Source organism: Lepidochelys olivacea (genome assembly GCF_965140295.1).
Source record: "Lepidochelys olivacea isolate rLepOli2 genome assembly, chromosome: 5".
NCBI classification, from domain to species: Eukaryota; Metazoa; Chordata; order Testudines; family Cheloniidae; genus Lepidochelys; species Lepidochelys olivacea.
The window spans coordinates 88,069,154-88,094,246 of NC_140415.1; the positions used below are offsets into that span (position 1 = coordinate 88,069,154).

The window sequence follows — 25,093 nt, forward strand, 5'->3', positions numbered from 1 at the left end:
AGGTTCTCTGTTGTATTTGTATTTTGAGTTATGCCCCACAGTACTGTTTTCCTCATATATTGCATACCCTTGTTCCCAAAGAATTTCTTTGTTTTTACTGTAGGCTTGTCTTGCCTACTTTTTGCTCCTTGTCATTTTTCAATACTTGGTTCCATTTACATTCCTTGAAAATAGTCCTGTTCTTTTTCCAAGAGAGAAAAGAAACTTCCTTCTTTTATGTATTCTGTTCTGCGTATTTGTTTTCAGTTTATATTGAACACAATAAAGCAGTTAAGGTATTTGAACAATTTAGAAATGAAATGCATTGTTATTGGAAACAGTAAACATGCACTGGATAAGCTGACACTTATTGCCACTTTTAAACAGGAACAGGGGTAGTTAAGTCCTCAGGGAAATTCTTAGGTATTTACATTTGGATCAACTGAATAAAGAACAAATGAATCAAAGCAAAACACCTTGGAAATAATATTATGTATGAAGATATTTTTCATAAAGATATATATTTTGATTACTAAGACACAATACAATGCAATTTTAGATATAAATGCCTACACATTATAATTTTGTACTAATATCTAAATGTAAGTTTACATTGAATAACCACTTTGTTTTTCCATTAAAGAAGGGAGAGAGGGGAAAGAGACACAAAAGAACATTTAAAAGTGAAACTGACTACAACCTGAAGTTTTTGCTGTAAAATACAGTATCAGTAAGTGATTAAAAGCAAGTATAGAATAAAGTTGATGGCTACTACTTGTTTGGGTGATGTCTGCATATTCACATTTGAGTAATCAAGGCAGCTGTGCCTGGAGCTCTTGGGATCTTCCAGTGAGCAGTGTCTGTTGGCCATATCCTCTCTCCTCCCCTTGCGCAGATGTCTGAAGGTATGAAAGGTAGAATGGACTCAACCATTATTCTTCAGTGTGTAACCTTAACCTGAGATACTCAGTGTCCAGGGCTAGCTGCAACTCTGTCCCCTTTCTGGTTTCTCAGTGCACACTGTCAGATGTCAGGTCTCATTCCATTACTTTAGTTCAGGATCAGGTACGGCCCTGTCTGTGTCATCTGTTCATTAATGAACAGGCCCAAATGGGTTTTGGTGCCCACTTGGGGGACCTGTGGCCAGTGATATAGTGACCAACAACCTTTCTAAAACAAGTATGTTTATACTGGCCAATGGGACAAAGCATTAGAGTAAATGAGTTCAGAACAACATATAGACTACACGCATAATTCGCCCAATCTAATCTTATGCTTCACTACAAACTGATTTAGATGGGCTTCCCCCTTGAATTATAGGAAAGAACAGGCCAGCTTACATTCTTTAAGGGAGCCAAGGAGCTCTTGGCACCCAGCCTGGGACCCATTTAGGCCAGAACCCCCAATGTATTTTCCCCTTTCCAGAAAGCTAGTTTGTTTTTGCCCAAAAAGTTACCCCCTTCTCTGTGTGTACTCCTGGGCCCAATCACCATATTCTCATCTGTCTTTGTGTCTTTGCCTCAAAGCCAAACTCAGTTTTATACAAACTGGATCATTATTTGAACTTCATTTCTCAGCCAACATCTACTAAATAGTCCAGAAGCTGAAAGATAAGCCGATGTGTATTTTCAGAAGTCTTTCTTGAATAGGTGGGATGTGATTCTTTGGTGTGTGTGACAGCAATGCAATATGTTGCCAAAGGAGATAAGCTGCAGCATCCTCACACAGTTTCTTATTACTTTTATAGTTATCAGAGGTTTTCACGCGCTGAACAAAGTTCAGAACTCTTGGATGTTTATCCCAATAAAACTTGAACTCTAAAGACCTATACTCATCTGTGCTCTTTTACCACTCTCAGTGTAAAGAGGCCTTATACCTTGCATAATAAATGTGAATGTAGTGTAAATGAGAATCTGGTCTCAAGATTTGAAGAGTTGTCTATTACTGTTCAACACAGAGTTAGTTATTCCCCATTTATGAAATGTTAAAGTTTCTGGGGCAGATCCTCAGCTGGTGTCAACTTGTCATAGCTCTACTGAAGTCAACAGAAATTCACTGGAAAGTGGAATTCAACCTTAATGAGATTCAGATTCAATGGACTTGGCCAGTGCCAGTCTTATTTTTAAAGGATGTGCAAGGGCTGCCAATAGGGTGCTGCTTTCCTCAATCTTTTCATCCTTAACAGGTCATAAAAAGCTATCTAAGGTACTTGTATGGCTCTCGCCACTGTACCATCTGAGCAGCTCACAGTCTTTAATGTATTTATTCCTCACAACACACCTGATAGGTAGAGAAGCATTGTTTTCCTCATGTTACAGATGGGACACACAGAGTGGCTATGTGATGAGCCCAAGGTCACACAAGAAGCCAGTACCAGGGGAAGAACTTGAACTGAGGTCTTCCATGTCCTACTTCTGTAATCACTAGACCATCCTTCCTCTTTGTAAACACACTTCATGGCTATTACTCCTGAGAAGAGATGGGTAAATAACCAAAAATATTAGTGTTTTTTAGTGTATAAAAAAACAAATTTTGACATGCCATGTTTATCTCTATCCAATGTATGCCACTGACACTTGTTCACACATATTCATTGCATAATGAGCAGATTTGTTAGAAAAAAGTCTGTTTGTGAACCAATCAAAAACAGAGGGCAAAATTCATCAGATGACTGTTCTCTACAGATAGTTTACCTAATTCTATTCTTTTCCAGAGAGTTTTGGTCACCAAGACAGCACCACACACAAAATGGTGCTCTTCTTGCACATGCCTAGAACCATCTCTTTTTCTGATCATTGCAAGGGCCCGATATAGAGGCAGCTGCCCTGAACTGTGATAATTACCATTGCATAATGAATCCCTGGTCTCACCTTCTTCTCCTGCAGCCATGGCCCCTTACTTAAGCAAATAGAGGCAGAATGTATGAAATACTATGCCAGATCTGTGCCACCAGAGAGTTGTTAAACAGGGATGATTGTTCTGTGACCCAATGTGACTGCTTTAAGACTACCATGTGCCAACCATGCAGCACAGAGCAGCTGAATATCAGGATCAAACGATAACAACACGAGCATTACTTAAAGAGAGAATAATTACAACTGAGACAACTAGATAGTGTGTCAATTCTGAGAAATCCTTTAAGCACAAAAGCATACGTAGCTTATAGGAGTGGACAACAGAAAGTTATGGCAAAGCTGGTCATTTTACCAAGCACACATTATGTATCATTTCCAAGAATCTCATATATGACTTCCTAAATTATGCACATAATATTAAGTATTTTGTGAAATGGCATCAAATATGCACAACTTCCTAACTGCTAATACTACCTAGAAAATTACCTACAACTTAACAATCAGAGATATGGAATAGCAGGCAATTTTACAGTTTATATGGCTTCTAGGGCCACATAAATGTGTTTGCACCCAAACGAGCTATCAGGTTACAGTTTGTTCATGTTTTCTTGACAACCTGATCTTTGATACATCCTGTGAAGATGAAGCAATCAACTGAGACTACAAAAATCCTTCATGTAAGATATGTCTTATTGCTAACTACAATATAGTCTTCTTCAGGAAGCCCCCTCCCTGTATAAATATAGTGGAACAGATAAAGCTACTAAGAAGTACCACTTATTTACATGTTTTTTATTTAAAGCTAAAACTTATAGCATGATGACAAAAGGAGAAAAATGGGGAAACAACAGCCTTCCAGACATGACAGATGCCAAGATCTTACAGCTATATTACATACATATATACACACACACACACCTCTGCAGATACATTTTACTGAGAATGTATTTTGTTGCTTTAGCAGTTATTTTGGCTTTTTCTATCAGATGTCTAACAGTTAGAATGACATTCTCTTTGACTGTTATAAATAGCTCTATAGTATTTTCTGTTGAGAGGCTATGCCAGCTGGAGCATTAGTGACACTACAGATCACCTCATCTTGCTCATGTCATGGATCAAAACTACAGAAAAAGAAAAAAAGGTTCTGACCTAGAAAACTAACATCTTTGATCAACCAGTGATGAACTGGTTTTCCTGAAGGCACAGGATGAGAGAGAGAATGGGAGAGTAAGATTAGTCAGCCAGGCTCAAAATGCACTGTTATTTTCCAGCTCTTCAAATCACTGAATTAATTTTTGATTATTTCTTAAAATTAAATACTGACATATACATGTTTATTTCTGAATCTGAAGTGACATTTTTTCCTCCCGCAAGAGAAATGATATGCTATTGGTCAGATCAGTTATATAATCATGTGAAATTAGTATCAAACCTTGATCTAGATATTATCCTAAATCCACATAATACCCACAAATATTAACATGAGATCCATACAAAGATAGGAAAGGACTGGTTTAAGATGCATTGATATCATTCTTTCTCCTCACACTCCAACACACAAGACACCAAAAAAAAAAAGAAAGAACAAGAAAGGTTGACATTATCAGAAGCCAGATTTACTGGCATGCTTCAAATGCTTTTGCTGTTCTGGTGACATAAACTTGGCTCCACTAGACTGTTTGAGTTTGCAGTTTTTTGTGTCACTGAAGCAGTGCAATGTAGCTAGAATATGCTGATGAAATCTGGTGCATAGATTGGTGTGTTATCACATTCAAGGAACAAATATGTACTTTCAGAGTACAATAATTTTAGTTTAAGAAAACACAAGAAACAACAAAAGCAAATTTTCTGAGAAAGCACAGCATGTCTCTCTACTTTGTAGCAGATTGCAGCAACGCAGAGCAAAATGGCTTCTGAGTCTTCAAACAGATAGCATCAGAAGAGAGTTGGAATGGAGATCATTTTGCGAATAGTAATATTACTGCATTAATAATTAATTTAATTTCACCTTTAAAATAAAGTGCACTGTTTTCCCAAAAGTCAAAGAAAAAATAGGCAATGCCTAAAGAAATATGCGCTGCCAGCCTAACAGTCTTTTTTGCTTGTGGATGTAAGAAGTGTAGAAACCTCGGCTTTTTCTGTGATTATTGATTTACTAGTGTATTAGGTTTTAAAGAACTGCTGGAACATTCCAATAAAACAAGCAAGCGCAGGTTAAAATGTCTCTATCCACGCAGAAAGAAGGTACAAAACATCAGATGTTACCAATGCCAATCTTCTGTTCCATGGCAGGCAGTAAATTGAAGGCAGTACCAGAAGATATGCAGTAAAAAAATTCCATAAAAAGTTGTCAATAAATTTGACTGGAGTAACTATTTTTTCATCTGACTGTTAAAGCAGCAGTTGTAAAAACTTTCCCTAGTATAGCTGTCAGTTGCTTCCAAGAATATGGAACATTTTGCCTTTCGGGAAATAGTTTTAATAGAATTTACCAACTACACACATAGGCTGAGCAGTGCAAAGAATGACTATAATTTTGTTTTCCCTTTAGGTGACCTGATCACTGCCTCCACCAGCATGAATAGAAATGAGTAATAGAATGAAGTTGGGTATAGGGTAAACACAAATGTAGTGTGTTATCATCATGATATGCACTCTAGATGCTCTTCAGAGACAGTGGTATAAAACTAGGATGCAAAGAGGCAAGGCTTGCTCCCAATCAGTGCCACAGGGATTCTTGGCAAGTTTAATAGTGATCACTCAGCATAAATGTATTTTGGTTCCCTCATCACGCACCAATATCATTCAGCACTGGGGAGGTGGAGGCGTGAAGGGAAGATTCTAGAAGGAAGGCATAGGAGCTGTGCTGTCAAGGTCCCCAAGCCCTGCTACACTCCTGAAGTTAAGACCATCTGCAAGAATGTCTGTGGCTCCAAACTCTGAGCTCCAGGCACTACATCACCTGAAGGAGCCAGGGTTGGCTTCTTGTGCTCTTTGCTAATATCGCCTAATCCCCAACCCTTCCCACTGACTGATTCTAATACTTCCAGCAAAAGCAGCCTAACCATAGCCATCTCATCAACCTCATAGAACAGTTATAATGAAAACTCATATCACACTACACTTGGATTGTGCTTAGAATATTGGGGGTTCTAGAGAGAAATTTGAGATGAGGCATTGTAACACTCCTCCTCCGTAGATGTACATATTCTTTTGAATAGTCTCTTCTCACCTCTGCTTTCTCTGTATTGCCTTTAAATTTGGGTGACTTTCCTGAAGATCTGCTACTGTTGCTTTGCAATACCCTGTTGGAACATGCACTACAGGGTTTGGAATATTAGATGTGGGGCACCTGCCTCTGGAAAATGGATACTCTGATGATATATTAGCAGCCATAGAATATATAGAAATGGTATGAAAAATATGCTTACTTTGATTTTCCCTTGTTCCTGAGTTGACCAGTGTTCCAAGCACCCCAAAGGGGAAAATCACCAGTACACTGATCTGTTATTTGCATTGTGATCTAGTGGCTAGATCTATACAGTTTCCAGCATTTCTATGCCTAGACAGATCAGTTGTCTTAAAACAGAAAGAAAAGAAATTTTAAAATAAGACAAACATATTTTCATTATATGATTCTGATATTGACACTGACCTTAACCCTAACACCTCAGACTATATTAGAGCAAAACCAAGAAGGTCAAGACTCCAGTAATGAGGATATTTCTGTATGCGAACTTTCAAAAATATATCAACAGTAACCAGCCATGGTAATTATGTGCCAATATACAATATTTCATTATTTTGCACTGTTGGGTCTCAAAAGCTTATTATTCATGGCTCATTTTTCTAGTTCTAATAACAGCCTACAAATGCCACTGTATTTTCATTGAAAATCTCATTGTTGGTCTCCATTGTATTGGCATTTCATATACATTATACATCATAATGAACTGTATGTTTGTGGATATAAACAGTACTGATAGTAGTTCAATTACAATGAGATGTTTAATAATTATCTGCTAATTTCCCTTTGAGCAAGTGTTCTTTGTGTTTCAAATCTGATCTGCTTCTAGATCATTAAAGCACCAATAGGCTGAACTTTTTTTATGTGTCTAATTAAAGATACAGCTTGAATTATTCATGCACTATGGTATCCCATGAATAATTTATGCAGAAGTTTCATGGACAAAACTTAATTTTTAACTTCAATAGAACCTTAAACCTTCTTTCTTTTCAAGATCTTTCTCTGTAATCTCCTTCTGACTTTTTATAACCAACTGTTACCAATTATGAATGAAAAGTAAAAATGAAAATAAAAAAAATGTTAGGACAGGTTTATGAAATGGGTTTTGTTTACTTGAACAGCTTAGTTATATTGTCTTTATATTTCTGAAAGCAAGTCTGATAAAAAGGATGGGCCATAATCTGATTAGAACAACATGATCTCCCAGTTCAACCAACCACAAGAGAATGGACAGACAAAAGGGCTAATGACAGCTAGAAGTTAGATATATAGCATATTAAAACAACAATAAATGGTTGACTTTGCCAGTGATCACAATAAAGGCTGAAATTTCATCCTTAACCCCCCTTTTTAAGGCCTTTGGGTTGCTTCTGGCTTCAAAGTTAAGAGAAAAATTATGTGGCAGTGACAAAGTGTGCACAAGGAGTGGCTTTGGCAAGCATAATGCCCCCCACCGTGAGGAGTTAGTAACTGTTGTAACTCTACTGAAAATGCATAAGAAGTGTGCTTAAAATCACTCTGCTGAAATGCAGGAACAGGGACCGTTACTCATTACTATCAAGAACATGTCTTCCTGAGTCACTAGCACTGCCATCTGTGCTACCTTAAGGTCTACTTCCACAGCAAATATATGTACACGCAGGCACCCTGCACTTCTTAGTTCCTACAGATAAATTATGATTACCCCTCTGTATGCCTGTGGTAGAAGGAGCCCTGGTATACCCCTTCCCTCCCCCCAAAATTCAATGCACACAGAATGATGGAATTGGTCCTAATGGTTAAGATGCTTTTTTGACTAATTTGTAGAGGAAAAGCATACTCATTTTCCTCTGATGATCACTCTGGAGGTATAAAATTAAAATGCACTTTTCACCATAAATAATTTCTGAAGTGTGTTTGAAAAATTGAAGTTCAGATTTCTGTGTCTAGAATTTGTTTTAATCACAAAGCCTGTGCAAAATGATCATGACAAAATTAGGATTCTACATTTCATTTTGATTTCATGATGATCTAACTGTTTACAAAGATTAGGTCAGATGAAGAAATCAACCTGCTAAATTTTTTCAGCAAACCATTTCAAAACTAAGTGCCCTGCTAACAAACTCTGGGGACTAATACTTAGATTAGGGAATATGATTTTGTAAATACATTTGCATGAAGCTAACTGATAGATGTGTTTGAAGTATCAGATAGATGTACATGAACAAGGTCAGAAAGGCATTTAAGTGGCCATACACACACAATTAATACATCCTTCAAGAACAGATACCCTGTATTTATGCACATATTCTAGGCTCATGCAAACGTACATAATAAGTGGGCTCTGATTATTTATCAATATTGATCTCCAAATTCCAGTTACTCCTACTTATCTTTCTAAGACTATCAGTCTCTATCTAAAAATGATACAAATAAAACACTAAAATTATTAAGCCCCTCCAGAGAATAAAGGAAAAATTCAGAAAAACATGACAGCGCTTTCAAGCTCCTCCGTAAGTATGACCGGGAAAATCCAGCATGTTGTGCAAGGGTAAATTATGTTCTAACATGTTAGAATTCTTTGGAATAGTTAACAATATAGTGATAAAGGAGGAGAACCATTAGATGTAATTTACTTAGACTTCCCAACAAATTGTGATAAAAGCCTCTCAGTAGAGGTCATTAAGGGAACTTGGCAACAATCACAGTGTCAGAGGTGAAGTTCTGATATGAATTAAAAACTGTTTAAGAGATAGGAAGCAAAGTAGGAGAAGAAATTGGCAATTCTCTCAGTAAAACGAGGTTAATAGCAAGCTGCCCCAGGATCAGTATGTGGACTGGTGATGTTCAGTGAATAATACAGAAAATATTATAATGGCATTAAGCTTGTATCAGTAACTTGGTACACCATCACCTTGAATATTGTTTTCAGTTTGGTCACATACTTTGGAAAAGGTAGAACAGAAACAGAAGAGTTCAGAGGTCACTGACCCTGACTAGAAGTGGGTGAACGTGAAATTTATTTTTAAATAATATCCAAGTCAGGGATCATTAAGTATAGAAAAGAGAAAGGGAAGATTAAACACTACAGAGAAATAATACTGGATGTCAAATTATGAAAGATCTAGGAAAGGCTAATCAGATTTTCCAGACTATATAAAAAATATGATATTCAACTAAATTAAATGGTTAATCAGTTTAAAACAGATACAAGAAAATTCTTGCAAATGTAGTCCATATTTAGGTTGTTTCTCAGAAGATATAACTAAGGTAAATGTCTTTGCAAAATTAAAAAAGATTCCACGCCAATAAAAATAGGATCTTCAAAAAAAAATGTAACATTACAGAATTATTAGAAGCCACAATATTCCCATCTCACAAGCAAATCCTCAGCCTTGGCCAGGAAGTCATCTTCCCTCATAGTATGGTATCTCAATTTACTAAATGCATTGTCAAGGTTGGTTTTTTGTTTTTTTTATTTGCCTTCCCCTGAAGTACTGGTCATAGGTCACTGTCAGAGGCAGAACATTAACTAGACAGACTATGGATTTATTCCAGAATAATAATATCTGTGTTACCATCACATCCTTCCTCCTAATCACTTTTTCCCCCAACTTGTAATAAGCACCCATGACTTACTGCAAATGTACTTGCCTGCAATGTAGAAGACTATCAGGTCATTGATAGTTTTGCCAAAGCTATTTTTCTCTCATTTGTAAATGTCCTCATGAAAATCATTTTGAAAAACAACCCACATTTAAAAAAAAAATCTATACACTCCAAGAAAACATAACCCCCCCACGTATGGTGCAGCAGATTTTCAACTAGCCAATACTCCAGTGTTATCAAATCAAAGCATCATGGGCCAAATTTATAAAGATGCAGATGAATGGGTAGTGGGATTCTCTAAAGCACCTATGCTCCTAACTGCATCCGAGGAGTTAGATGTGTAAACTCAGCACAGTGAGGAAACAGTGCCTTTCCCCCCCATCTCTTAAACCTCAGATGAGGGAAGTGCAGTGGGGTTCCAAAAATGGGCTGGGGCAAGCTATGGAAGTGAGAGAGGGCTAATGGCAGCCTTCTGCCCGGTGGAAATAATTAAGAAAGGCATTATGACTTGCACTGTATGAATTATGTTAGTTCCCAGATGAGTTAAATAATAAAGTTTGTGGACTAATTAAATCACATCCATTGCATCTTGTCTTTCTTTCCAAGAGTCTGGGAAAAGCCCACTGGGCACCTAGCTGCATTTTCAGGTGCTAAATACCTTTCAAAATTAGACTTATGATAAAATTGTGGCATAACAAAGAGACAATAGAATTTGAGCCAGCTGTTGGGATCCATGGAACCTGTAGCCAGGAAGATCCAAATTCCTGAGTATGCACAATTTGAGGATGGTCTGAAATTTAATGGGAGACTTGAGTCTACTGCTGCCTACATGAACTGGCTGTCTAATCTCAGGAAAGATCAGAGTGCACATCACTGTCATGCTATGGATCCAGATCTAGCCTTCTTCTTTCCCAGTCACATAGGTGGAGGAAGAGAAATGAAGGACCACAATCTAGCTGTCAAAAATCAGATTCAGTGAACACTGAATTTTGTTTGCTATAGATCTAGTAAGTACATAGCCTGCAAAATTATGTCACTGTATTTAAGGTGGTTGAACAAGTACAAATAAAATAAAAATGACCCTGTCAATCACTCAAAGCTTAAACCAAATGTGACCTGAATATATTACGAGATTCAGAAATGTTTAATTATTTTTTAAAACCTCTTCAGGCCATAAACTTGGTTACTCTCAGAAGCAAAAGTACCAATTCTCAGTTTTATCTACAGCACAGATGGAAGTAGGAAGTCCCTAGAATCCTCTGTGAAGTTATATTTCTGCCAGATTTACCCTCCAATTCTGTGTAAATCAAAAAAAACAACCAAATAAGCTGTTTTAGCTAAACCTAAAATTGTAGATGTAATCTAGAACAAAACCATTTTGGGGCTTACTGCTGCACCTGACCCTTGGAGACATGTTTAATAATGCACACAAATTATGGTGATATTTCAGCATAGCCACATAGCAAATTGTATCTTATTGCTTAACTTTCCCCACATCTTGTCATGTATTATTGCTTATTTAATAATTATCTCTCTCATCCTTATTCTCTTTGTAATAGTCTTAGTTGTTTTGTATTGTGCAAGATGATTGCACAGGAAATACATATTGATCCAGGAAACATACCATTTTAAGAGTAAAATAAAAGGGTGGCATTAATAATGAAAAAAAGGAATTGTTCAGAACTTTGTTACTGCACACAAAAAATTGCTTTGGCTAACAAAAGTTTTCCTGAATCAAGTTATACAGCACACAGATTTGCTTGCACAAAATGTGTGCACTCAAAAAAGCCTGGTTACAGAAAGATCTCATTATGTGCAATTTTAATCCATAAAAGTTGAGCAAAAGCTCCTATGTTGCATTTCTGCTGGAATAAATTTTCTGCATTAGCCATACAGAAAAAAATTTAGGGTTGAGCCAAAAATGCTATTAAGACCTCATTAACTATGAAACTCCTACACAGCACAGTGAAGAATACATTTCTGAAAAGCAAAGAGGCTCGAAGTTTCTCTTAGCAGCATTTTGGCTCCATTTTCCTTCCTCTACTTTATGTTCCACATAACTGTATTTTTGTCGTTTTGAATAAACCACTGGTGTTCCTATTTATATAGTTATTTTATTAAAGTTACACTGACACTGAGCCTAATTTTCAAACATTCGTGCCTGGAAAGAATGTTAGCATTTTGTGAACTCTTTAAAACATGCTGCATTAGTGTGTAGGCTGTAAATAGAACCAAGGATTAATTTAAAGATGTGCTAAAAGAGGAAAACAAAAATGTGCTATGACAACTTGACAATCAGGATGCCTCTAAAAGCTCACAACAAAAATATTATTTTCCACTTTGCAGATGATTCCTGAAGCAGACTTCATACTCAGAGTTATTAATTTAAGGTCTTCTTTTTTTTCAGCACATATTCTTGTGTCAGACCACCTCTGGTGTTTAAAGGAGTCATATCAGATAAACTGTCCTTGATCAAATCCTCTCATGTAAAAGTACAAACAGCCCTCCAAGGAATGTACATTTTCTGAGGCTATTCTTCCCTCTTCCCATCATAAAGCATTTTCTGCAGATATTTCAAGGAATTTTAACATCCACCCGTAACAACCCATATCTTCTTTACAGTACAGAGATCACTGTCGTAACTAAATAATGCAGCCAGAGTTTTTATTACATTTCTTCAGAATAATAACTAAGGAATAATGTTACTATACTGTTAACATTATCAAAGGGAAAATTTGAAAGATTTTAAAACAAGATGTTATATTTCATGCGGGAAACTGTGAGAAGACCACATTTTTTTTATTTCAGTGGCTGAATAGAAACAATCCGTTCAGGTCAACCCCACATGAAGATTTGTTAGTTTTTACCTTTTCCATTTGGAAAAAACGCAAAATAAAAAAATGGGGGTGGGAGGAGTCAAATGAAACATTTTGCCCTACTTGAAATGAAATGTTCAGTTTTATCTGAGGGTCTTGGGGGTTAACCTTTAAAAAAATAAAATTGAGGTACAATTTGAAATGAAGTCACTTTGAATTGAAGGTGAAACTTTTCATTTTTGAAAAGTGTATGAAATGAAACATTTCCAGGTTTTCAGATATCCCTCCCCTGCCGTGAAAATAATTTGATGAATTCAACACAAATTCTATAAATGATTTGTTTGCCCCCAACCTGCCTTTTTCAGCAAAAGGAGTTGCATTTGAAAAAGTTCACCTAGCTCTTGACATAATTATTATGCAAATCACAAATGCACACTTGCAGGTATCACTAGATCCCTGGTCCTTCAGTTCTCCAAACATAAGTATTAGGACAAAAACAAAATTCATGTGACAACTAGAAACAGTAATAGCACCTTATCTCTGTGGGCTCACCACCAGAAGGCAGTACTTTGTTACACACAAAGGTTCAGATTGTGATTAGCCTGTGTGGGTGATACTACTACTTGACTGACCTCTCATAATATGCTTGTGACAGGCCAATCAAAACAGCAGAACCTACAGGGATTGCTAAATCTTTTTTCCCAGAGGAAGCAAATCATGCAGAAAAGGACAGAGAGGAAGTAGGGCCAGGGCCCCACCCCCATCAGACTTTGCTGTTTGGTCACTGTACCATGGAAACAATCTGAAACATCCTTATGAATAAACTCCTGATGTTGGGGAAAGCTGGGAGAGAATGTGCTCTGATCCAGAAAACGTGGGACAATGGAATGGCTGTTACTGCCAGCATAAGTTAGAACAGTCCAAAGCTGCTCCAAGGTAAACCATGAGAATCCTTTCCCTCCTCACCTGGAGGAGGTGGTGAACATATCTCTGCTGGGCTTGAGGATGGAAAATACAAGGCAGTGGAGAATCATGCTGTAAAGTTTTATGTTTATTCAGTCCTAAAATCATGTAAATCAATCCAGTGTTTTGTTAAAATATAACCTTCAGAGTATTTTGACCCTGGGGAGAGCTGGCAGACCTAAAACTAATGCTCCCTGACAGATTTTCTACCTGAGGAGGGAAGCTGTACATTCTAGCTGGGGATCCATAGGAATCCTGCTAGTGAAGGCTATCTAGGAGATGTGCCAAATCAACCTCCTATCAACTACTATGTGTCTGAGTGGAAAAATCTATTCAGTTTCTGATGGGGCAAAGGCATCTTTTCTGTGCTTGGATATAATCTATTTTGCTGTTTTTAATGTTTTGTGTTTAATGATTACTGACATATTTGAATTTGATAAGTGGGAAAAATTCCCCATCAGGATTCCATGAGCAGAGCGCAGAACAAAGGGCCCTGCTAAACGGATGTGTGCCAGATGCCAGAGCAGAGCAGGACAAGCCACTTTCAGCTCCAACTCCATCGGGATGCCAATTGCCATCCTGTGCTGCTAGGAGAGGGCATCACAAGGTCAGCCAGGAGATGAGTTGATGTACCAAGTGGAAAATAAAACTGATATAGTCTACAATATATGAAAAAGTACTTAATTAATTAACATGGACAAGAAAATGAAAAATACCTACACATACTCCGCATAACATTAATGAAAATGAAGGCGAAATAAATAAGGATTAATCAATTACTTATTACACCACTAAATATTGCACACAGTACAGCCAGGTCTTTAAATACGCAAAATAAATATTTCTCCCTTTTCATTACTTAGATTGGGGTGGGGGGGTTGTCTATAGTTCTTTTTGTAACAGAATGTTTGCTGTAATAATGCTGTAAATTGCTATGATGATTCATTTCTACTGACTCAGGAATTTATGGCTGCCATAATATCATGAGACTATCTCAGGTGGTTTCTGACTCAGTGAACTTGAAGATGGCAGATTCTAGGATCAATCAATGGGCTAGTCTACACTAAAAAGATATTGCAGATATAGCTATTCCAGTATCATTGTACCAGCCCACTAGAGGAATCATAGAATATCAGGGTTGGAAGGGACCTCAGGAGGTCATTTAGTCCAACCCTCTGCTCAAAGCAGGACCAATCCCCAGCTAAATCATCCCAGCCAGGGCTTTGTCAAGCCTGACCTTAAAAACTTCTAAGGAAGGAGATTCCACCACCTCCCTAGGAGATGCATCTGATACGTGCATAAGGAGACCTTTTGTCAATAGTTAAACCAGGACGTAACTATTTTACCAGTTTAGCTGTGTCTACATGGGGTAAGGGAGGTGAGGGGAGAAGGAGGTCCTTGATGGCAGGTCCCTGATGACATACCTATGTCAGTCAGCGGTGTGGATTTTTTCACACTCCTGACCAACATAGCAATGCCAGAAAAACTCTGTAGTGTAGACCTGGTCTGAATTCTTGTTTGCTACAGAAGTAAAATTTGAGTATCAACATTGAAGAAAGTAACCTCCTGGCAGTACAGAGCTTATAAAGCCTTAAGGCTGCAACCTTTGTAACTTTGAAATATATTGGTAAAAATTGAGGTCAATCTATGGTTCAAGAACTAGACTCTGATCATCAGCAGTAGATACATCCATATGTTAACACAGACCGAAGAACAGAACTAAATCTGGATACAACTGATTACAACAGGATGGGGGCCATAAAACGGGGAGCCTAAAATATGTACCACCTTTATATGGCAGAATATTTAGGATGACTTAGAAGTAGGTTCATATTGGAAAAGGGCTTTGGGTAGACATTGCCTGCTAGGAGTTTAGTAAATAAAACTTCCCATAATATCATGACATAATATAAGAAACATTAAGTCGTGCTAATAAAATTTGCAGCTGATACAAAGTTGGGAGGTATTGTCAATATGAAAGAGGACTGGAATATCATACAAGAAAATCTGGATGACCTTGAAAGCTGGAGTAATAGAAATGGGATCAAATTTAATGGTGCAAAGTGCATGAACTTGGACTTAGGGACTAAAAACAATAATTTTTGTTATAAAATTCTGGACTTATCACTTGGAAGCGCAGAGGAGGAGAAAGATCTTGGATGTATTTGGTTGGTCACAGGATGGCTATGAGCTGGCAATCTGATTCAGCTGTGAAAAAGGCTAATGCAGTCCTAGGATGCATCAAGCAAGGTATTTTCAGTAGAGACAGGGAAGTGTTAGTACCATTATGAAAGGCACCGGTGAGACATCCTTTGGACTACTGTGTGCAATTCTGGTCTCCCATGTTTAAGAAAGATTAATTCAAACTGAAACAGATGCAGAGAAGGGCTACTAGGATGATTAGAGGAATGGGAAACCTACCTTAGGAAAAGAAGCTCAAAGAACTTGGCTTGTTTAGCCTAAACAAAAGAAGGCTGAGGAGAAACATCAGAGGAATAAATGCCAGGAGTGGGTGAGTGAGGTTCTGTGGCCCACAGTGTGCAGGAGGTCAGACTAGAAGACCGTGATGATCCCTTTTGGACTTGAAATCTATGAGAATCATTTGAGTTTGGGTTGCTAAACAAAACCTAGAGGACTTTCAGAGGCCTGCTGTAGAACAGTGGAAAATTATCACTTTATCTTAATTAGTCCTCTAGAAGATTGTGGGTTTCTTTCCTCATTTAAGGAAAGGTTTGATAGATACTGTATTATATAAACAATAAAACTGGCATTTTGAGGCTTTTATCCTTCAGATGAAAAAAAATCCCTTTTTAAGATCACAGTAGTACTATATTTCAAGAGTGTATAGTTACATAAGGAAATAGATGCACAGCAGCAACCACAGCTTGACTATATTAAAGTGTGATATATTACGGTATTGTTCAATGATTCCATATTTTTGTGGACCTGATTGAGTGATAGAATTTTAAAAAAATGTTCTTCTCCCCTTCATCAAAGCAAACAAAATTTCACAAGGCTCTTTTAACGAAGCATTCCCTACAATTCACAAAATAATTAAAAGTGTGAGATCATGAAAAACTGGGGGCAAAATGTCTCATGGATTTTCATGAAAAAACATTTAACTAATTTTTCCCACTTCTACATACAAATCTGAGAAGTTAACTCACAAATCTGCTTGACCAAATCCTTCATACCACGAATGTAGAATTTTACTTAGGAATCTGACTGCGAGTTTTGCTTAAATATAAATATATATTATATATATTAGAATTTGGCCTCTATAGTTAAGATGCCTTTCTATCAACTTATAGATGTACAACTTGCAAAAAAATTAAGAAATGTGGAACAAAACAGTCCTTTTCTACTTTCATTCTAGGGAGTGGTAAAACTCCCAATTTCAATGGGAACCGGAATAGGTCCAATAATGACAATTGCACTAGATAGTCAGATTTTCATCTATTTACTCATCACACCATCTAACATTCTTTAAATTAACCACCTGTGTACACACATTTCCCAATTTTGCATACAAGGTTTGCATACACAAAGAATTTGAATGTGTTTTTATGAAGGCTGCCTAAAAATTTGCTCCCATGTCAGTACAGTACATTTTTATGCTTTTTCAGTGTTGCATATTCTCATCTAACATGTACATGTATGATTAGAAGATATAACAATTATTGCCTCAGCCTAAAAAGGTAAAATCTTCTCAAAGATTTCTATTTCCAGCCTTCATTATTAATTTTTTTCAGCATTCATCTTGCAATAACTTGTAGAAGGTAGTCAAATCTAGGGATTGGATTGATTTAAACCACACATTTCAAAACTGAATGCAAACTTCTGCCAAGTTTGAGGGGTTTTGGATTTCTTTTTCCAGCTTGGTGAATTATACAAGTAGGCCTTGTTACATGAATACAAAGTTTCAAGGCTTCACAGCTAGCGTTTCCTTTAGGCCCCACCCAGCTCTGACTATACCATTATTTAATATTACAGTGTTTAATAAAAGAGACTTTGTTCTAAAGCCTCTAAATACTAAGCTTCCTCTATAAAGCTACAGAGATCAAAGAATTATAGGTTTTGGAAGTCTACAGGTTTCTATATGTATTTACTGCTATAAAAAGTTATTACAATAGTGTTACTTCAGGGACAATCACTGCTCACACATGGCAGCACCCCTCAATGATTAGTCCAACAGTAAAATGAAGTTTAAATTCAGTTGTAAGTTGAAATCAATGGATCTGCTCACTGAGTAAGATGTTACAGAATGTGAGGAGAGGTTGCTCAGTGATTGAAACCTTTACTGTAGCAGGTTTTTTGGTAACATGTAGAATAATCTTTTTAATATAAACTACCCAATACACAGATACTGTATATTCCACTTTGAATACCTTCTTTTTAGAGAAAAAACAAACAAGAAACAACAAAAATAAAGTCTCTAGGAGACAGCTTACAGTATGTGAAGCTCTTATAGTCTGAACTGAACACACAATGACTGCCTGTCTCTGCAGATGGCAAAATCCTGAAGGAGATAACGTATCAGTACACAAAGGTAAATAAACCACCTCCTATCATTGTTTTCCCCATTTTACCTACATTAGAGCTGTGCAGAAGCCAGAATTCCCATTCTATAGACAATTTCATATTTCAAAAAAAATTTTTACTTGTTGAATCAGAAGAAGAAGTAAAAGTGTGACATTGTCCATGGAAAGCAATTTTTTGAAAAATTCTGGGAAGGGAGCTGTCTGGCTGGCAAATGAGCTAGACAGCCTTAAGGTCCTCCTGCCTGCCAAGGAGTATCTCCGGGAACTAGCCAGCTGGGGAGCTGACTATCCAGGGAGACCACTATCCCAGCCACCCCTGGAGCCAGACAGCTGGGAAACCCAGGAGCCCTCCTGCACACTAGGAGAACAGCCTATGGAGCATGGGAGCCTAAGCAGAATGGCTGCCATGGGAACATGGGATCCCAGAGAGCTGGGCAACCTGCCTGCCAGCTGGCTGGTGAGTGAGTGCACTGGCAGGAAACAAGGCAGGGTGACATTTCAAATCTGTCAAATCAGCATTTTCTGACAGAAAACTATTCCAGTCAAAATTTTCTTTTAGCTTTAGTTAAAAAAATATATATGATTTGTGTCTACTTTGTTTATTTTTTACATCTTCTGACCACTACTTAACCATCCTCATAGGTATTTTTTGAAAGGCAATTATTTTCAGAAATCAGTGGAAAGCAAATTTTACCTGTATCTGTATATACAGTCAGTTGAGCAATAAACTAGTCTATCTCATCTTAACACAGGGATTGACAAATCCTCCCCAGATTTAGAAGTATTCAAACTACTCATTAAAGCAGCTAAAAAAGTCACAGCTAACAATCCATTCAACTAAGTGGCAAAATGACTATTTTTAACTTAATACAGTAGAAAGGATATATTTCAATCAAACTCTAATGTTTCCAACCTAATCACACTCCATTGTGTTTTCTCAGACGCATTAAACCCTACATATCAAGGCTGCTGCATTACTACTATTTGTGCTTACCTGGCAACATCTTCAGAATGCCTGCAGTTATGGAGAACAAAAACCCCTCAATATGCAATTTAAGCAAGAAAAAATTGTATGAATATAATCAGTCTGAACATAAAAAAATAGGCTAAGGCACACTGTCCTAGAAGAAAAAGTCAACTGGCTCCATTTCTTGTTTGCATAAAACACGAGGAAGGCCACAGAGGTGAGAGAACATGCTGACTTTCATTACACTAAAGACCTGAGTGTGTGATGTGCTGAACACCATCAACTTCTACTGATTTCAATGAGAACTGAAGGTGCTCTGGAACTCCCACAGGACACTCAGCATCTTGCAGGAATGGGACATAATTGTATCATTTCCCATGATTAGCAGTGAGATCAATAGAGCAAATAAATGTGTAAACAATAATTGATGCAAGCAATTTTTCTTTATATCTTTGTTTGCAAACAGATTGTGATTTTCTCAACTTTGACGTTATTTGCCCAATAATTCTGGTGAATAATTCTGCATCGGAAGATTGTTCACAGAATTCAGTGTACATTCAATATTTCAAATTTAAGTTACACTTCGCTAGTCAAATACATCACAGGGCATGATTTTTCACCCCCCTCTGCCCAATTGGAGAAATGTTTTCAATAAAGTTTCTGGTGCAAATGTGTGCATGTACAAATCCTAATTTATCAGTCTGCAAAGATTCTTCAATATTTACTTACAATATTCTATTTTCACAAATATTCCCATTAGTAAACTCATTTTCTAGAATATTTGTGAAAAGTGAACACAAAAAGGCATGTGGAAGTGATGGAAGGCATGTGGAAGGCATATGCTGTTTGAACTGTTCCAGAGCTGAAAGCATGACCCTTTATAATTTGAGCTAAAGGATTAAGTTGTCTAGGTGGGAGCTGTAACAGACTCTTAGCCTCTGTGAATTAAAGGAAGACAGACAGTGGATTACATTAACATAGCTGAAGCAGATCCATTTAAAAATTTGAACAAATATTTGTGGCTAGCATATTGGAATGTTCACCCAGACCTACAGATCAAGAATTGTTATGAAATATTTAGTAATAAGCGTATAAGAAGGTGTCTACAAACTAGAGAGTTTGGAGGGTGATTTTGGGTTTTGGGAGCAAATTGTAGAGGCTTCATGCCAACTGTAAGCTCTCTCACGATAGGCAATTTTCAGCCTATTATATTGGACTGCTTTCTGGCCTGGTGCAAAAGGTCTGGAATGTAATTGAGAATCTGACCCTGTGACTTTTACAATAGTGTAATATAGTATTTTTCTTGGCCAAACCCCAAATCTATAGCCCTTAATCCATTATTTTCATGGCAAGATGAGTGCTGCTGATCTGTGTAAAATTCAAATTTGACAATCTGCAATTCAGCATTAATCTTCACCATTGTGATATACAACTTTGAATTTCACAAATGCCAAACTTCACTGGGTGAAAAATGATTTTTGACCTAAAAAATTAACTACTCTCACACATTGCCTTATAGAGCACTCTATAAAGCAGACAAGGATTCCATCAACAATGCTACTACCTATTTTTTTCAATTACTGTAGATGCATAGTAATAAATCATTAATAAGCAATTAATATAGCCCAAAGTATCCCTAAGAAAAATTCTAATATTCGTAATATATGACGATTAAAAAAAATGTAATGAAACTGCATTTTACCCAGGTGGTTAGTCAATATTTGGGGTGCCTTGTGGGTTGTTTCATTCAGGAGGAGAAACTCATGACTATGTCAGTTATTTCTTTACTGAAATTCTGTTTGTTTAAAAAGAACCTATACCAAGTCCTGTTTGCCTGAACACAGTAGGAACAAAGCAAAAACAGAGTTTCTGTGCTCACAGTTCCAAGTTTCTTTCTGGCTAATACTCTTCCCAAAGAGTTCCCTCTCGGAGTTCAGGGTCATGCTGCAAATGCATCTCTTTGGCTTTCTGGCTGTCTTCTGTGTCTTCTTGTGGCTTGCACCACCTTCATGCCTGCACCAAAACAATATCTAGCCTTCCACATTTGCATTTATCCCTCAGCAAAACCCTCCGCACACATCACTCAGTTTCTGACCACCTTGTGTATGGCCCGTGTTTTGGGTGCTAGATCCTTCTGTTCCAGCTACCTTACTCCAAAAAGAAGGCAAACAATTTCTTACAATTATCCCGAATGAAGGGTATGATCATGCCCACCAACATTAACACAGGTTTGCCCAACCTCCATAGCAACAATAGAATTTACAGCAAAATTATTTCCAGGTCAAATATTTGGCTTCCCTGGCCTCTTAGGCTCATAAGTTATAAGTCTAGAAGGGACCATTCAGTCTGATCTCCTGCATAACACAGGCCATAGAAATTCCCTGAACTAATTCCTGTTTGAACTAGATCATGTCTTTTAGAAAAAAAAGACAATCTTGATTTAAAAGTGTCCGATGATTAATTACTCTATTAAACATGTACCTTATTTCTAGTCTGAATTGGTCTAGCCTCAACTTCCAGTATTCCAGTCATTTGATCTTGTTACAGCTTTCTCTTCTGGACTTAAGCACCCTCTGTGATAAATAGTCCATGCAATGTTATATTAAGTTTATGTATCACTACGAGCCAGGGACTATACACAACTCCATAGGGGAAGGTTACCACAACTCCTCCAGGAACTGCAAACAGTGTGTATGGGGGAGATTAAGGTGAATAACTTAGGTTGTAAACACCTCCATAGTGGTACAACTGTCTAAGAAGGCTTGCATATACTAGTTTTTCAAAGACCAGCAGACTCCCCTGTCCTCCCAAAAAATGATTTTGGTATATAAAAATGGTTGTGTTTAAACTGACTCAGGGCATTTTTTCTTATCCAGAAAACATACAGGACATTCTGTCCAAGAGGGAAAAGTTGGAAAGATTTTGGCCTGCTAGGGTTCCATAAGACTGATTGATGACTCTTGGTATATTTAGTGTTTAAAATCTGTTTATTATGTTTTCTCTGTAATGCTTCTACCTTAAGAATAAATGTGCCTGCCTATAAAGAGCTGTGGAGTAACTAGTTACTGCTGGCAATGCACTATTCCTAGCCTTAGGAAAGAAAACAACAGGTGCTGGCCATTATCCGCAGCATGTCAGTCTGCCAATCAGCCTAAGGCAGCCTTAAACTCTCCCCGGGCAGAAGGATGGGGGACAAAGTTCCCTGCCCAGAGACAGGTGATTACTGGACACCTGACACCTAACTGGGGATGCCCGGAGTGGACTGTGAGTAGTGGTGGTAGCGAGCAAGATGCAGATGCAGTTACCCTCTTCTAATCAAATTTCTGCTTCCCAGAGAGATACTTATAGACTGTGATCACTCCCTAACTATTTTTTGTTAAAATAAAGAGATTAAACTCCTTGAGTCTTTCAGTTTAAGGCATGTTTTCCAATCCTTTAATCATTCTTGTGGCTTTTTGCTGAATCATTTTTCAACATCCTTCTTGAATTGTTGACACCATAACTGGATTCAGTATGCCAGTGTTGGATCATATTAAAGAAGTTCTGTATTAAAATCACAAATGAATTTGATTCCCCATAGTTTAAATTCCAGGGTATTACTAATTAAGAGGTGTCTTGGTTTTTGGTACTGTTTCTCTCCCTCTCTGTGTGAAACTTGCAAGCTGCTAGTGTTAGTACATTCTAAGACTGTGTCTGTTCTCAGAGCAATTCTTTGTAACAACAACTACTCACACAAAGAGAGACTCAAAGCAATACTCTGTAACAACAGAAATAGCACCCAGAGACTCCCTGCCCTTTTGTTGTATTCATCTTGCTTTGTTAACCATTGTGATTAAAATAGAGATAGAGGATGTATGTGGATGGATGCTTGGTGTGGATAATAACTGAATGATCAGGGAGGTGTCAGCCTAAGAATCCAGTGTCCATCAGCTGAAGAAGGCATCAAGTGGAAATAACCAGAGGTCCCCCGGAGGGCAAACTGGAATCCACCCAACAGCCTCAAGAATGGGAGACCAAAGAACAAGATAACATTTAGCAGCACGTAGTCATCAGGAATGTGCCATCTGCTGATTGATTCAGCAACAACATGATGAAGCAATTCCCATAGACTGGAATAGGAAGAAATTCCTATAAAAATGGACTCTAGAAAGTGAGAACTTTGGGGTCTGATTCTGCAAACCAACTTCCAGGAACATCAGATGAGCATCTGACAAGGCCCTGCTCCCTCCTCATGTCAGGCCACCTGGCCAGTGGCTTGGTATGAGCAACTCTAAGGCTGGTAACTATGATACCATCCTTGCAGAACCGCTGTGTGTGTATATATGAAATTGAATGGAATGTTATAGCTATAACTAACTGCTTCCTATGATTCTTTCTGTATTCACAATAAATGTGGCATTTTGCCTTTTCCCCTTTAATAAGATCCTGCTGATTTTTATTTTATTGGTATAACACCAGTCATCGTTGTACCAAACAGAGGAAATGCAAACTCTCTACTCATACTCTACATTCTTCTATTTGTACATCCAAAGATTGCATTAGCTCTTTTGGCCAGCGTCACATAGCTAAACATGAGCTCTCAAATTATTCAACATGACACCCACATCTTTTTCACTTTCAGTACTTCCCAGGATAGGGGATTCTATCCTGTAAGTATAGCCTGCATTCTTTGTTCCTCAATACAGCCATATGTAAGGTCATGTACTGTAACATGTTATTCATTTATGCCCAATTTACCAAGTGATCCAGCTCTCTCTCTATCAATGATTTGTTCTCTTCATTATTTATGACTTCCCCTAACTTTTGGTCATCTGCAAATTATATCAGTAGCGATTTTATGTTTTCTTCCAGTTAAAAATGTTAAGTGAAGGGCAAAGAAGAACTACATGTTGTACCTCACTAGAAATATACGTGCTCAATGACGATTCCCCATCCAGGCCATAATGTTTCACCCAGCCCACTGAGACATTAGTCTTGGATCAAAAGCCGGTTTCTACCTGTGAAAAGGATTAGAGCTACTACAGTCTCCATCTTTACCTGTTGCTGTCCCATGGCAAGGACTATCCCCATGCCCCAATAGATAGGATTGGGAGTTAAAGCTCCCCCTCCATATAAACACAGCCAAAAGAGGATTGAATTTTCCCTCTTGTAAAATATTACATGCTGCCATTAGATATTATTGACAATTGCTACACTGGCATCACACCATACCAGCCATTTGCAGTCGCCCCTCAAGCCAGAATTGAATGCTCAACTTCAAAATGTCAGAACCTATATATAAAATGCAGGTCACTGATCCCTTAGGCAGCCATAAGAATTTTCCCACATGCTCCTAGATGCCCTCCCTTTGATTAACTTTGGTTGGTCACAAAAGTCATATTAGCCCAGACTACCTTTTGTGGTCAAAATTTTGACTCATTTTGAGAGAAAAATGTGTTGTATTTGGTGTTCTTTCTGAGGTAGATGGGAGAAAAGGTTGATAGCAGGGAATAGCTCTATACTGCTTCCTGCAGCAGTGCACTGTATCAGTAGCTACTTCAACATGCATCAAAGATCCACTTTGTCAGGCAGAGCCACTCCACCCTTATATCTCCAAAGACAACAAGAACAGTCCATCTGGCAGATATATAGGAGGCAATAGCAGGCCACAGGTCATTTTTTTCACGTCAGCACCAAAAAGGGGGTGGAAGGGGATTGTTTAGGACAGGGGGGCATATGATTTAATTGAGATAAGTATTCAGATTCTGAACCTTTTGAAATCTTTCAGCATTACTAGATATGGTCAAAAATGTAGACTTTTCTGGTGGACATTTGAAGCTTTTACTGTCTGCCTATGTGGGTACTGTCATGAACCAAGAGTACAGGAAGGGCATCATTTGAAGAGAAATATTTATTATGAAAGAATCTGAGCAAACAGTAGCAATGGTCTTTTATGTTACTATCATTAACCTTCAGTAGAAATGTTAATTGAGATAGAATAGTCCCACATTTTGTTTTGATTACACTGGGAAGCAATTTTGAACTGAAATATGTTTGTATGACCTTCATTTTGTGACATATTTTAAGCTAAAACAGTTTTTAACCACTATCTACAGCAAACGTCCATAAGGTGATGTTCACAGAATACAGTTTACTTT

The 25,093-nt window shown here is 37.6% G+C and overlaps 1 long non-coding RNA gene across 1 annotated transcript in view; it reads right to left on the bottom strand.

Moving 5' to 3' along the window:
• Positions 1-730: 730 nt before the first annotated feature.
• The window catches only part of LOC311521386, a 126,369-nt gene continuing 102,006 nt past the window's right edge, over positions 731-25,093 (bottom strand). The window contains exons 2-3 of the long non-coding RNA XR_014711880.1: positions 2,260-2,448; positions 731-878 (exon numbers count right to left, since the gene is read on the bottom strand). This is a non-coding gene — a long non-coding RNA (uncharacterized lncRNA). The remainder of the gene's footprint in view (positions 879-2,259; positions 2,449-25,093) is intronic.